Raw genomic sequence first — 16,506 nt, 5'->3', positions numbered from 1 at the left:
CAGGAGTATACTTAACTTTGTTGGATAAATTATTTTTGGTTGTAACCCTAGCTCTTTTGCTTTATGAAATAAAGTTTTCTAAGACCTATTGTCCTTCAAAGTAGTTAATGACTAGGTCTTGGGTAATTCTCATTGTACCCACATGCTATTTAAATTTTTTTCTTGTTGCATGCCATATTTTCTCCTTAACCAGAAAACTTTAAAACTTTGCTATGAAATTCCTGCAAATTTTCCTCATGAAATCTCTTTCAAATGGTGATCAGTGAATATTTTTTCCCTATTTCTGCTTGGTCTTCTTGTTCTAGAATTTAGGGCAATTTTCCTTGATAATATTCTATAAAGATTCTGTTTTAATCATAATTTTCAGATAGTCTGACCATTTTTGTATTATTATTCCTCAATCTTTTCTCCAAATTAGTTGTTTTCTGATAAGCTACTTCACATTCTCTTCTATTTCTTTCATTCTTTTGATTTTACTATTTTTTTGGTGTCTTAGAAAGTCATTGATTATCCTTTGCTCAATTTCTAGTTTTCAAGGATTTATTTTCCACCTGAAATTTTTTATTCTATTTTGAATTATTTGACTTTTTCATAATTTTCTTTATTTTCTTGGATTATTTGTGTTTTTTCCTAATTTTTCCTCAGTCTCTCTTATTTGATTTTTAAAGTTCTTTTAAAATTCTTCCAAGAACTCTTATTGTGCTTGGGATCATTTGACCATTCCTCATGGAAAAAGGAGTGCTTTTTTTAGCTTAATTATCTTCCTCTGATTACGAACTTCATTTTTGTTCACTTATTTTTGTTTTATTTTGTTTTTTGCAGATATTAGTGAAATCAAGTTTTAGTTCCAAAATATGTAATGTCTCAAACCTCAGTTTCTTATTGTTATTTTCTAAGGTCTGCCTCCTCAGTCTTGGGCTCACTTTTCTACTTTTAAGCCACAGCTAAAGTTCTTAGTCATGCTATCTCACAAATGATCTTACTCCCTGGAGTCCCTCTGATGACTGCAAACTACAGCTGTTTCTGCCCCACTGCTACTGCACTCGCTAGGTATGTGCTAGCTCCTTTCTGCAGTGATAGGTAGCTCAGGACATGTCTGGTTAACACAGCTGTGCTTGGCATTCCCTCAACAATGGAAGGTTCTTCAGTCTTTTCCTACTCAGCTGTCAGACTCTTAAACTGTTTGCAAAGTGGCCCAGACTACCTCCCAACCTCATTACCCCCAGGGCTTGTCGTTTGTTGAGTCTACAGAATAATCCTAGAGGTGTTTACATTTCATTCTGGCCCAATCTCCACCCCTGAAGATCAGGTCTTTGCTCTGGTCTTTTCAGGTTGTCTCAGGAGAACAACTACTTTGCCTTGACTTTTGTTTGTTTCCTCTGCTCTGTGTTTGTTTCCTCTGAGGCAATATTCAGTCTCTTATTGTGGAAAAAATTTGGAGACCTAATTGCCATCTTCCCAGAATCCTCTCTCTTTGGTAGGTTCTTAATATTTTTTTAACCAACTGTCAAAGAACTCGAAACAGAAGTTATGTCTGCTGACTTAAAAATAACTAAACAAAGTGTAGCACATAAATGCAATGAAAGAATCAATATATGTGAATATGAAGAAGTTGAAAAGAATAAGGGGACATATATACTGATGTAGAATGAAGTGGGGAGGACTGGGAAACCAATAAAGACAATAACTAAAAATGTGAATAGAATTTGGGGATTATGAGTGTAGTATATTATAGAATGTCAGCATAGATTATTATATCAGTTTTAAGTCATATGTTTGTTACTGTTAATTTCCTGCACAGTATTTTGTTATTGATATGGTCAATTATATGGATAATTTTCCTAATATTGAACCAGCTCTGCATTCCTGATATAAATCACATCTGATCATAGTTATATGATCTTTGCGATATATTCCTATAATTTCATTGCTAATATTTTATTTAAAGTTTTTGCGAAGATAGTAATTAAGGAAATTGATCTATAATTGCTTTCTCCATTTTTCTCTCTCTCTGGTTTAGGTATCAAAACCATATTTATGTCATTAAAGGAATTTGGTAGAATTCTTTCTTTACCTATTTTTTCAAATAGTTTATTATACTATTGAGATTTATTGTTTCCCAAATGCTTGATAGAATTAACTTGTCAATCCTGGGGATTTTTTCTTAGGGCTCCCATGGATGACGTGTTCAATTCTTTTTCTAAGACAGAGTTATTTACATATTCAATTTCCACTTCTGTTAGTCTAGACATTTTATATTTTTTGCAAATAATCATTTATTGGTAATACATTCACCTTTTTTATTTATGATGTTAGTAATTTGGTTTTCTTTATTTTTTGTTTTTGTTTTCTTTTTTAAAAAGCTCCTAGTTTTATTTATTAAGATTTTTTTTTACTTTTGATTTTATTAATTTCTTCTTTGATTTTCAGGATATCCACTTTTGGTGTTTAATCAGGGATTTTTATTTTGTTGTTTAGTTTCACACCTCACTCATTGATCTGCTCTTACTGCTATAACTGCATTCCACAAATTTTGGAATGTTGTCTCATTCTTGTCATTTTCTTTTTTTTTTTACTTTGCTATTTATTGTAATTTTCTTTATAGAAATTTCTGAATATCTCTGCAATTTTTTTCTATGACCCACTCATTCTTTATTTTTTTGGGGGGGGATTGTAAGGCAGTGGGGTTAAGTGACATGCCCAAGGTCACAAAACTAGGTAATTATTAAGTATCTGAGGTCAAATTTGAACTCGGGTCCTTCTGCCTCCACAGCTGGTGTTCCATCCACTGTGCCACTTAATTGCCCTGACCCACTCATTCTCTAGAATTAAATTACTTTGTTTCCAATTAATTTTCATTTTTTTTTAGGCTTTTGCAAGGCAAATGGGGTTAAGTGGCTTGCCCAAGGCCACACAGCTAGGTAATTATTAAGTGTCTGAGTTCAGATTTGAACTCAGGTCCTCTTGACTGCAGGGCTGATTCTCTATCCACTGTGCCACCTAGCTGCCCCCTCCAATTAACTTTCAATCTATGCTTATTTGGTCCTTTATTTCATGCAGTTTTTCTTCCATGAATGGTCTGAAAAGGATGTATTTAATATTTCTGCTTTTCTGCTTTTTTATGTCCTAATACATAAGTCATTTTTCTGAAGGTGCAATGTGTAACTGAGAAAAACGAATATATATATTTTGTTCCCATTCACTTTTCTAATATTTTATTCATCTCCTTAATTTCTTTCCTTCAGAAAAAGATTGAGCCATATTCACATCTAAATTGATTCAAAGATGCAATGTTATTATATAAAACTTCTCATATATATTATATATTATCTCTCATATGATATATATCATCTTCATATATCATACAAATACACACACAGACATATACACACACACACACACATATAAAATATATGTAACGTCTCTAAATCAATTTAGATATGAGTGTGGTTCAAGCCCTTTCTGCTCTGCCTCCCTATTGTTTTCCCTGTCACTATAAAAGCTCTTCCTTACATGCCTCTTTTATGTGAGTTACTACATGCCCTCTTTCCTCTCTTTTCCGCCTTCTCTTAGGAAATCCCTTTTTCTCACCTATCCATTTTTTTATATCATTCCAACATGATCAACTTCCTCTGCACTCTCTTTCCATGTAGAATTCTCCTATAACTACCCTAATAATTATAAAGTTCTTAGAAGATACATGTATCTTCTTCCTATACAGACAAGTAAAAAATTTAACCTTATTGAATCTCTTATTTCTCCTTTGTGTTTTTGCTTCTCTTAAATCTTGTATTTGAAAGTCAAATTTTGTATTCAGTTCTAATTTTTTACTCAGAATTCTCAAAAGACCTATTTCATTAAATATCCATTTCTCCTCCCCCCCAAAGGATTATGCTTAGTTTTGCTGGCTGAGGTATTCTTGGTTGTAATCATTGCTTCTAGAACATCATGTTTTAACCCTCTGTTCCTTTAATGTGGTAGCTGTTAAATGTTGTGTGACCCTGACTGTGTTCCTTACTTTTTGAATGGTTTATTTCTGGTTGCTCGAAATATTTTCTCTTTGATCTGAGAACTCTGGAACTTGGACATATTATAATCCTCAGAATATCCATTTGGGGTTCTCCTTCAGGAGGTAATTAGTGGATTATTTGGATTTCTGAAATATAATGTCTAAGCTCTTTCTTTGATCATTGAAGCTTTCAAGTAATCCAATAATTCTTAAATCATCTTTCAATCAATCTGTTTTCTAGGCTAGTTATTTTTTCATGAGATATTTCGTATTTTAATTCTAATTTCTTTCATTTTTTAACTGTTCTAGTGTTTCTTGTTGTCTCATGGAGTCATTAGTTTCCACTAATACCAATTCCAATTCTTAAAAAATTATTTTCTTCAGTACATTTTTGTACCTCTTTTTCTATTTGGTAAATTCTGCTTTTAAAGGAGCTATTTTCAACAGTGAATTTTTGTAACCACATTTACTAAATTTGGCCAATTTTTTTTAAGATATTAGTTTCTTCAATATTTTCTTTGCCTCTTTTACCAAATTATTGCCTTTTCATAACTTTTTTTTGCCATTTCTTTACATTTTTCTTTCTATCACTCAGTTGCTTTTGTAGTAACTTTTAAACTCTTGTAGGAATTATTGTTTGACTTCTGACTAATTCACATTTTTTTTTGAGTCTTTGGTTGTTAATGTTTTAAATTCAATTTCTTCTCCTGATTTAGTTTCTTTTTTCTTTTTTTGAATTTTTTACAATTTTTGCCCTAATTTTACTTCCTTCCCCCCATCCCCCACAGAAGGCAGTCTGTTAGTCTTTACATTGTTTTCATGTTAAACATTGATCTAAGTTGAATGTGATGAGAGAGAAATCATATCCTTGAGGAAGAAAAATATTGTGCCTGATTGTTGCACTAATGCACTAATGGAATGAGCAAGTCCATCAAAGTTTGTCATCACTCCCATGTTGCTACTAGGGTGAGATACATATATACATACACACATATATATATATATATATATATATGTATATATATACATATATATATATATATACATATATCACATTTTATTAAGACATTCCCCAAATGAAGGACATTCACTTAATTTCCAATTCTTTGCCACCAGGAACAGAGCTGCTATGAGTATTTTTGTACAAGTGATTTTTTAATACATTTACTAAAATACTCTTGTTTAAGAGCAAACATAATACCCCCTCCCCCAAAAAATATAGATCTTCATGAGAAATAAAGGAAAGAGAAAAGATGTGTTTCAGTCTGTGTTCTGATACCATCAGCTCTGTCTCAGATGGATCACATTCTTTACAATAAGTCCATCATAAAAGTTACTTCCATATTTTTCCACTGTTGCTAATCATAATTCTCTCCATGAATTCCTACCACTACCATATATTATATTTTCTCTCTACTTTCACTCTGTCCCTCTTCTAAAATGTGCTGTAAGGTAGCTGAGTGGTACAACAGACTGATCACTGGCCCTGGGGCCAAGAGGCCCCAAGACCACATTACAGCTCAGACACAGCAACCACCCAGCCCTATGATCCTGGACAGACCCCCCAATCCCAGCACCTTGCAAAAAGTAAAAAAGAAAATGTGTTATATCTGACTATTCTCTCCTATGATCTACCCTCTCCTCTATCACCTACATTCCCCTCCCTTCTCCCTTTCCCCCTTTTCTCATTTTTACTCTAGATATCAATACCCTATTGAGTGTGTATGCAGTTTCCTCTCTGAGCCATTTCTGATGAGAGTGAAGGTTCCTTCATTCCCCCTTGCCTTCCCCACCTTCCATATCATTGCAAAAGCTCATTGTTAAAAGTATATATAAGTATGTATATACAAAATATCTTAGCCTATTCCACCTCTCCTTTTTCTTACTCCCAATGCATTTCCCTTTCAGCCATTGACTCCATTTTTACAATATATCTTCAAATTCAGTTCTCTCCTTGTGCTTCATCTATAAAAGCTCCTTCTACCTGCTCTATTAAATGAGAAATTTCATGTGAATATTATCAGTATCATTTTTCTATGCAGAAATACATGCAGTTCATCATCATTAAGTCCCTCATAATTTATCCTTTTCCTCCACTCTCTATGCTTCACCTGAGTCCTGTATTTGAAGGTTAAACTTTCTGTTCAGCTCTGGTCATTTCAACAGGAACTTGAAATTCCCCTGTTTCATTGAAAGTTCATCTTTTCCCCTGGAAGAGGAAGTTCAGTTTTGCTGAGTAGTTGATTCTCAGTTGCATTCCAAGTTCTTTTCCTTCTGGAATATTATATTCCAAGCCCTATGAGCCCTTAATGTTGTTGCTGCTAAGTCCTGTGGGATCCTGACTGTAGCTCCATGATATTTGGATTGTGGCCTTCTGGCTGCTTGTAATATTTTTCTCTTTGACTTGGGAGTTCTGAAACTTGGCTATGATATTCCTAGGGGTCGTTTTGGGGGTTTTTTGGATCTTTTTCCAGGGGAGATTGGTGGATTCTTTCAATTTCTATTTTGCCCTCTGTTTCTAGGATATCAGGACAATTTTCCTGTACGATTTCTTTAAAAATAAAATCAAGGCTCTTTTCCTGACCATGACTTTCAGGTATCCCAATAATTTTTTAAGTTGTTTTTTTTTAATTTTAGGTTTTTGCAAGGCAATGGGGTTAAGTGACTTGCCCAAGGTCACACAGCTAGGTAATTATTAAGTATCTGAGGTCGGATTTGAACTCATGTACTCTTGACTTTAAGGCCAGTGCTCTATCCACTGCGCCACCTAGCAACCCCTATCCCAATAATTTTTAAATTATCCTTCTTGAATTTGTTTTCCTGATCAGTTGCTTTTTTCAATGAGATGCTTCACATTTTCTTCTAATTTTTCATTCTTCTGGTGTTGAAGTATTATGTCTTGACTTCTTGTAAAGTCATCAACTTCCTTTAGTTCCATTCTACATCTGAAGGATTTTTTTTTCTTCAGAGAGTTTTCTTATCTCCTTTTCCATCTGGCCTATTCTCTCCTCAATAACTTTTTGAACTGTTTTATCCATTTGACCTAAGCTGGTTTTTAACATATTATTTTCTTCATCAATTTTTTGGATCTCCTTGACTGAGCTGCTGACTTCATTTTCATGTTTTTCTTGCATCTCTCTCATTTCTTTTCCCAATTTTTCTTTTATCTCCCTTACTTGATTTTCAAACACTTTTTTGAGTTCTGTCATAGCCTGAGCCAAATTTTTGTTTTTCTTGGCATCTTTAGATGCAGGAGCTTGTAATTCCTCATCTTCAGATTGAGTATTTTGATCCTTCATGGGATCATAGATAAAGAATTTCTCAATGGTGTTCCTCTTTTTACTCTGTTTACTCATTTCTCCAGCCTGTGCCTGGTTTTGGGATGCTTCCTGAGTTTTTGAGTATTATTGGGACACCCACTTTGGGGGGGGGGTTTGGGATACCCCACTGGGACCTTTATTCCTCCAAGGTCTTATGTTCTCTTGATTTTGCTTTGATATGTAGATGACTACAGGCACTCCCCTCTGCCCTGGAGCTCTGAGGAGGGGTCCTGCTATCTTAGTATGGAAGGCCAAACTGAAACCTGGATCTGAGTGTGGGCAAACAGCAGAGTCCTGCCCCAGGGAAAGCAGAGAGATTTCTGTAGTCTCCCCTGACTCCCTTACCATCTGTGGGCTGTGCTCTGAAGGTGCAGGCTAGTTTCCCCAGATTCTTGCTGCAGGTTCTCACCACAGGGCTCCTCTGAGGCCAGTACTCCTAACTTCACACTCATTCTAGGGCAGCAGAGTTCATTCATTGCACAGTGATCCCTGGGCTGGGCTGGGTTGTGCTGAGCTGTTGGCGGGGGATTTTTTCCAACTCCCGGTCCTGGTAAAACACACCTTTCCCGCGGAACTTCTAAGTTATCTTGGACTAGGAAAATGTATCACTCAGTCTTTCTGTGGGTTCTACCCCTCTAACTTTTGTCTAGAGTCATCATTTGATGGCTTTTGGAGTTTATTGGGGAACATGTTTCTGGGAAATGCTACCTTCATACTGCCATCTTGGCTCCACCCCCTCTGATCTGGTTTCTTGATCTTCCCTGTCACCATAGTAATAACTTTTTGTGGTCAGCAAATTTGTTATTTGATCATTTTCCTATCCTCTTTCTTGATTTTTAACTTTATACTGTTATTTTTCAGCATGGTAGAAGGCAAGGATACTGTCTCAAATTTGAATGGGGTTTTGCACTGCCATTTTCATAGCTATTTCTGGGAGTTTGGAAGTTTTCAGGCTTCTAAGGTAGTGTGATATGGGAAGAGTTGTAGTAACTGCTTTCTTGGTCTACATTCTGGTCCTTACTAAAAAGGACCCTTTATCCCTTGGGATTGCAATTGAAGCAGTTCCTCAGGGAATAGCATCTGATTCCTAGAGAAAGGCCTGGAAATGATACCATTTTTCAAGATTCCTGATCTATTGGTACCAGAAGTAATACTGCCCCTCAGGGCACTGGACTAAAAGTGCTTCTTTCTCTGCCATTGAACTATGACTCACAAGTACATATCAGCATTGGAATTACCAAACAGTTGCTCCTCAGGATTACCACTCCCTTTTGATTGAAAGTTCTTCTCTCTTCCTTTGAATTATTAGCAGAAGTGGATACAGTAAGTCAATGGAATTGCTAAATAGGATCTGGTTCTGCATCTAGTTCTAGAACAGGGTTCTCCTATACTCTCTTTTTGCCCAGGTACCAAGCTTTCATCTCTGACTTGAGAGTTCCCAAAGCTGCTACAGCTTCTGTCACCACCACCTAATCTTACCACTGGTATTTCTGGCATATACTTCTCCTACCAGACAATCACCCTCTTTTTACATACTAGAGAATCACTTATTTTGTGGAGAGGGTATTAGATTTGAAGTTACCAAGAACTTTTCTCAGAATCCATATCTTCATGCAAGGTTCAATTCAGATTCTATCTTCTCCATGAAATATTCCCTAATTTCCCCATTTTATTGTTTTATTCTTTTTCTTCCATAAATTATCTTCTATTCAATTCAATTCTGGCAGTTTAAATCCCACAAGTAGAATTAAGTCTCCTTGAGGACAGGTATCATATCATTATCTTTGTCTTCTTTTGCTCTAGTGATTTGAACATATTAAAAAATAATTTGAAGGGTGGCTAGATGGTGCAGTGGATAGAGCACCAGCCTTGGAGTCAGGAGTACCTGAGTTTAAATCTGGCCTCAGACACTTAATAATTGTCTAGCTGTTTGGTTTTGGGCAAGCTACTTAACCCTATTTGCCTAACCCCAACACCTAAAAAATAATAAAATATAATAATTTTAATTAGACTTCACATTTGAATTTGCTCTCCCCCTCCCAATTACTTAACTAGGCTTTAGTAATATCATAATTAATAGCTGTTGCAGTTACCTTCTAACTGTTGGGAATGGGGGCAGATTGGTGAATAATATCTTACCATTTCCAACTGCACTGCAAGTCAGCAAATAAGTAGTTCAACAAATCTTATTAAGTGAATTAAGGAGGTATCATCCTATTTATTTTCACAGGGTAGAACACCATTAATCAAAAAACTGTTTCTTTCCTTTAAATTTTCCATTGCATTTGAGGCAGAGTAAAGCTTAGAATGAACAAGATTACATGTTGCTTCATCGTCTCAAAAATGGAAAGCTGAGCAGGCCTCAATACTTGTGTGAGATCTGACTTGACCAGAAAATTATTTTTATTGCATATGCCTTCTGAGGTGACTTTTGGCCATTCCCTTCTCAAATAGACAGGAAAGCAAAAATTTTCTAAAACTTTTCATCACTTTGATGAATCAGTAGCAATAATTCTAGTCCTTAACTTCTCTGAGATAAACTGTTCTTCTGGTGGGCAAGAGAGCTGGCAGCCATCCTTTCTCTCTCCTTTCCTTTCTTTTTCTCTTTCTTGGCTACAAGTTGGGACATCTGTGTGACCTCATTTCAAAGTAGCCCCAACTGGGCCAAGGAGATATCATCCAATTCCATCCCTACTTCCAGAAATAAATTGTTTCTCATATCTCTAAGGTTATTGTTAAGAATTCTATTTTTATTATATGAGTCATTTTTGTTAGAATTGTATGCATGTACTAAACTAGAAATAAAGCAACTTTGGTATTTTGAAAAGAGCATAAGTTTTAGAGACAAGTGACCTGGGTTTAAAAACAGTTTATTACTTATCATCTATATCATGTTCGACAGCTTATTTAATGCCTCTGGGGTTCAATTCCCCCCAATTAATGGTTTAAACAGTTGATTTATACAATCCTTTCCATTTCTAAATCCTATGATCCTTAATAGTCTATATGTTTAATAGCCTCTATTAAATAATCTCTTTCCAATAAAACTACATGTTTATTTACTAGGTTCAACCCACCAATTAGTCTATTGGTCATGATATTAAGCACCAGACTTGGAGTCAGAATGATCTATATTCAAATATTATTTCAAATACATATGTAGTTGTATGACTTGGATAAGTCATTTAAACCTCTCTATGTCTCTGTTTCCTCACCTGTGAAAAAGGAGTTGGACTCAATAATCTCAAAAATCCCTTCTAGGTATAAATCTATGATCTTATGATTTTATACAAGTTCTCAAGGTGGAAAAGAATCTTCACTGTAGACATATTTTAGATATTGAATCCTTAGTAATAGTTTCTGATAGAAGATTATAATAGTTGGATAATTAATAGAAAATATAGGCTATTCTTATATATATATAAATAATCTCTATCAGATTACTTGCTATCAAAGAGAGGGGGAGGGAAGGGAAGGATGGAAAAAAATGTGGAACTCAAAATATTACAAAAGATGAATGCTAAAAACTATCTTTACATGTAAATGGAAAAAATAAGAAGAAAAAAATTTAAAATATAAGGTATTCTCACTTAAAATATTCATCAGTGTAAGCAAAGACTTTATTAAATATCTCCCTCACCCTGAACTGATTCTTGGTTGATGAACTTTAATTGCTTTCAGTAGTAACACAGTACTCACAGCTATAGGACTAGAAGAGCTTTTGCTCAACATATCCTCTCTCCTAGTCATAGGCCCTGGTCCAGGGATATCTGGAGCTCTTACTTCATACATTCTTTGGTCTCTGATGTTGAAGACCTAAGTTAAAATACAGAAGAATTGAGCTCAGAACACTTTAGCTAGTGGATTATTGAGAATTTGTTCCTATAAGCACTGGAATACAGAGTAAATAAGTTTTGATTCAGATGAAAGAAGTCAGAAACACAGGTACATATTGAACTTTCCAGGAGGGAATCTATATCAAGTTTACATGGAAGAGAAAACTCTTTTGGGTTGCTGTCCAGCATAGCATTTTTCTGCATCTTTATAAGGGTCCATCTTTCACAGACTCATGAGAGCTTAGAGTTTGAAGTCTTAAATGTCATCTAGACAAACCTAATTCAATGTATCTGAGAAAGAACCTCTATTTGAAAAAAAGTACCCACATCAGTCAGGCTTCCCTCTAAACTGGTTCCACACCTAACTCCCTAGACTAACTACACTTCTACCTTGCCCACAGAGGGATACCTTCTCTTCACTCTCCCCATCCCTTTTCAGTTGGCTTTTAAATGCATTGTCTTCCTCCATCAGAACACAAGCTCCCTGAGGTCAGGTACTTTTTTTCCCCCAATTTAATTGTACTGGTATTCCCAGCAGGTGACAGCATGCCTGGCACTTAATATGAATTTTATAAATGCTTAATCTATTTCTGCAAGGACCTCTTTGATTGGTGGCTATCCTGCTTCTGCTTGAAAGTTTCTAGCAATGAGGAACTCACTGCTTCATGATTAGGAACCAAAGCATATAGTATGTGTGTGTATTTGTCACATATACACATATTGGTTGGTTGTTGTCTTTCATTCTTGAAGAGGACTAAATCCCCATGTTGGAATCAAAGTACAATGTGTCCAACTATGGCTGATCAGACAAATATGATCTTGAAGGTTCTACTACAGGTCAGGCACAAATAGTCCAGATGAACATTTGAAATGCAGATATCTCTAAATTTGCTCAGCTTTTTTTTTTTTTTTGAGCTACTGCAATTCTGCTTCACATAGTGTGCAGTACCTTTTTTGATGCAGGCACACCATGTTGGGTGGGCCTTTCCCAATGTCCCCCATGTCACATATTTGATTCCAAAATTCTTCTGCATGTCCTTGTAGTGTTTCTTCTGACCTTCATTTGAGTGTTTGCCTTGTGTGAGTTCTCTATAAATGATATTTTAAGCAAATGGATATTTGGCATTTGAACACAATGGCACCCAATCAAAGTTGTACTCTCTTCAGCCTTAATATACTTTAAAAGACCTCAATGTCTAGTATTTTATCTTGCCAGGGGATCTTCAGAAGCTTCCCAAGAAAATCAAATGGAAGTGATTCAGTTTCCTAATATGGTGCTGATATAATGTCCAGGTTTCATAGGCATAGAACAATGAGGCTAACACAGTGACTCTGTAGACTTTCAATTTCATAGTCAGCCTATCTTTTCTCTCTAACACTTCTGGGTGAAACCACCCCAATGCTCAGTTAGCTCTGGAACTATATGTGTCAAGCTCATCAGTTATGTGTATATACTTGAAAAATATATGGCCAAATAACTGAATGGCCAGCATTCATAATTTCTCCATTTCCTGTATTCTATGGTTCCCTGGAAAGATGGTGTTGTACTGGCTGGTGTGTTTTTTTTGGTGTTAATTATTAGGCCAGAATTAGCACCAGCAGAAGAATCCATTCATACTTTGTTGCTTTTCAGCATTAGAGGCTTCATTGAGTGGATAATAATCTGTAAATAAAAAGTCACCAACTCTCCCTACATTTTAGTCTTGTCTTGTAATTTTTTTAAGTTAAACGTTTTACTATCAGTTCAGGAGCTGACTTTGATATGATTTTCATTTTTGTTAAAAAAACATATGACAAAATTGCTCAAAACATCATACTAAGAAGCCTGAGAAAAAGCACATAGCCTTGCTTCACTCCATTGGTAACTGGGAAAGCATGAGAATATCATCCATTATCCAAAACCTGGGCAAACATTTCATCCTGAAATTGTTGTATAATACTGATGAACTTCTCCAGACAACAAAATTACATTAATCTTACAGAAGCACATGCATATATATTTTATATATGAATATATCATGTATATATATTCACATACATATATATATATATATAATGTAATCTCTCCCCTTTAGATGGCTAAAATGTTAAATGTCAATGACTTCCTCTGTACATGATTGTAACATGCCTGTTTGCTAATTAGTTTTCAGTTTATTTTCTTTACTTTTTTTTGTTTTTGTTGTTTGAATTTCTGAGTTTTTTTTAATTTTTTCTTTCTTGGAGGTTCAATACAGGTCTAAAGGGAAAGGTTATTGTCAGACAATGAAGGAAAGCAGACTTCAATAACTTACCCAAACCTCTGGGAACTCTTCCCAAAACAGCAGATGGGATTTGGATTGAGGGGGCCAGCAGATTGAATGAGGAAAGAGAGATAGTTTTAGATTGATTGCTTCAGAGTCACTGATTCATTCATTCATTTATTAAATATCTTCTGTGTGCTGAACTCTGAGTTGAGTGTTGGGAGAAATACAAAATTTAGATATGATACTTCTTTTCTCATGGAGTTTGCAGTCTAATTAGGGGGAAATGATCTATGTACAGAGATAAATGAAATAAACAATATTGCATAAGTACATTATTAGAATGCAAACCAAGTGATGCTGTGATTTATATAAATGTACTCTATGCACTACTACAGTTTGGACTACAATGATGTAAAAGCATATAAGTATGCAAGGATAGAAGCTTGACTAGCTCTTTTTTGGGGGGGTGAGTGGGAATGGATAGCATTCTTTATCGTAAGTCCATCAGAGAAATTGCTTTAACATTTTTCCCATAGTTGCTATTATTACTAGCTGTATTTCTCCTCATCCTATTCCCCCCACCCCTATTTATTCCATTCTCTCTCTCCTTTCATCCTATCCCTCCTCAAAAGTGTGTTTTGACTACCCTCTCCCATGATCTTCCCTCTTCTATCACCTACACCCTTTTCCCATCCCCTTTTTCCCATTCCTTTCCTCTCTTATTTTCCTCTAGGGTAAAATAGATTTCTATATCCAATAGAGTGTGTATGTTATTCCCTCTTTGAGCCACTTCTGTTGAGAGTAAGGCTCATTCACTGCCCCCTCACCTTCCCCCCCTCTTCCATTGCACTGAAAAAGCTTTTACTTGCTTCTTTTAGGTGAAATAACTTACCCCATTGTACCTCTCCTTTCCCTTTCTCCCAATACATTTCCTTTCTCCCCCCATTAATTCCATCTTTTTAATATATTATATCTTCAAATTCAATTCCCTTCTGTGCCTTGTCTATCTATATATGCTCCTTCTAACTGCCCTATGAGAAAGTTCATATGAGTTATCAGTATTATCTTCCCTTCCAGTTTATCATCATTAAGTTCCTCATAATTTGCCCTTCCCAACTACCCTTTCCATGCTTCCCCTATACTTGAAGATCAAACTTTCTGTTCAATTCTGGTCATTTCATCAGAAAAATTTGGAAGTCCCCTATTTCATTGAATATCCATCTTTTCTCCTAAAAACTATGTTCAGTTTTGCTGGGTAGTTGATTCTTGTTTGCATTCCAAGTTCTTTTGCCTTCCAGAATATCATATTCTAAGTCCTATGAACCCTTATGTAGAAACTGCTAAATCTTGTGTTATCCTGACTATAACTCTTGGATATCTGAAATGTTTCTTTCTGACTACTTGTAATATTTTTTCCTTGACTTGGGAGTTCTGAAATTTGTCTATGATATTCCTAGCAGTGTTCATTTTGGGATCTCTTTCAGAAGACAATTGGTGGATTACCTCAATTTCTATTTTACTCTCTACTTCTAGGATATCAGGACAGTTTTTCCTGGATTATTTCTTTAAAAATGATGCCTAGGCTCTTTTTCTTATTTTTAGGTTTCATGATTTTCAGATAGTCCAATAATTTTTAAATTATCTCTTCTGGATCTGTTTTCCAAGTCAGTTGTTTTTCCAGTGAGATATTTCACATTTTCTTCTAATTTTTCATTCTTTTATTTTTGTTTTATTGTTTCTTGATTTCTCACAAAGCCATCAGTTTCCCTTAGCTTTGTTTTCCATTTTAAGGAATTATTTTTTTCAGAGAGCTTCTATATTTCCTTTTCCATCTTGTCAATTCTTCTTTTTAAGGCATTCTTCTATTTTGGACTGCTTTTTCCATTTCACCTAAATTGGTTTTTAAGATGTTATTTTTCTTCAATTATTTTTAATCTTCTTCACCAAACAGATGACTTGGTTTTCATGATTTTCCCATATCTCTCATTTCTCTTCCCAATATTTCCTCTACCTCCTTTATTTGATATTCAAAATCTTTTTCAAGCTTTTCCATCATCTGAGACCAATTCATATTTTCTTGGAGGTTTTGGATTCAGAAGTTTCAACTTTGTTATGTTCTGAATGTGTATTTTGATACTCCATAGAATGAAAGTAATTGTCTATGGTTGGATTATTTTTCTTCTGTTGTTTGCTCATTTCCCTAGTCTATGACTTGATTTTAACTCTTTGTTAAGATGGGGGCTCTGCTTCTGGGGGTGGATGATGCACTGATCAGGCTTTTGAAGGCTTTTGCAGCTGTTTTCAAGGACACCTCCAGGAACCTGTAAGTTCTTAACTCCTCCAAGGTCTTATAAAAGGCTGTGAGTGCCCTCCTGACCTGTGCTCTGTTCTATGGGTGACCACAAGGACTCCTTTCTGCCCTGGAACCATGAGAAAAGTTCCTGCTCTGCTGTAGTGAGCCCTGTTGTGCTTCTGCTCCTTTTCCTGAGACTGGAGCCCAAGACTATGACCTGTAAAGCCATAGAGATCTGCCTCAGGGATAGCAAAGAGACCTCTGAGATCTCCCCCATAGCCTTACCATTTATGGACTGAGCAATCTGCAAGCAGCTGCCTGATGGGTGGCTCCCCAGATCTGCTCCCAGTCTTCTGGGGCAGGTCTGTGCTGATGTCTTCACTGGACTGAGCTTTGTTCTCACTTTGGTGTGGCAGTTTTCCCATTGACCTTCACAATTGTCCTTGGCAATCCCTGGGTTTAGATGTCTAGAAATTGCCACCATTTCCATGGACCCAGGCTCCCCACAGTTAGTTCCTGGATGGCTGAAGCCCATTCGCTATGGTGTGACCTGAGCTACTCTGCAGGCCATTTTTAACCTCAGTGTAATATACCCTCCCTGAGGATCGTCCAAGCTATCTTTCACGCAGTCTTTTTGTGGGTTCTGCCTCTCTAAAATTTGGTTAGAGTCATTATTTAAAGATATTTGGAGTGGGGGGAGAGCTTGTGGGAGTCCCTGCCTTTATTCCATAATCTTAGTTCTGCCATTGGATTTAAAAAACCGAAACTGGACTATCTTTCTAGGCTGTGGTGATGTATTGAGACC

Source organism: Macrotis lagotis, chromosome X, assembly GCF_037893015.1.
Source record: "Macrotis lagotis isolate mMagLag1 chromosome X, bilby.v1.9.chrom.fasta, whole genome shotgun sequence".
Classification (NCBI taxonomy): domain Eukaryota; kingdom Metazoa; phylum Chordata; class Mammalia; order Peramelemorphia; family Peramelidae; genus Macrotis; species Macrotis lagotis.
The sequence above is the reverse complement of the archived record's forward strand: the minus strand, read 5'-3'. Positions refer to the sequence as shown.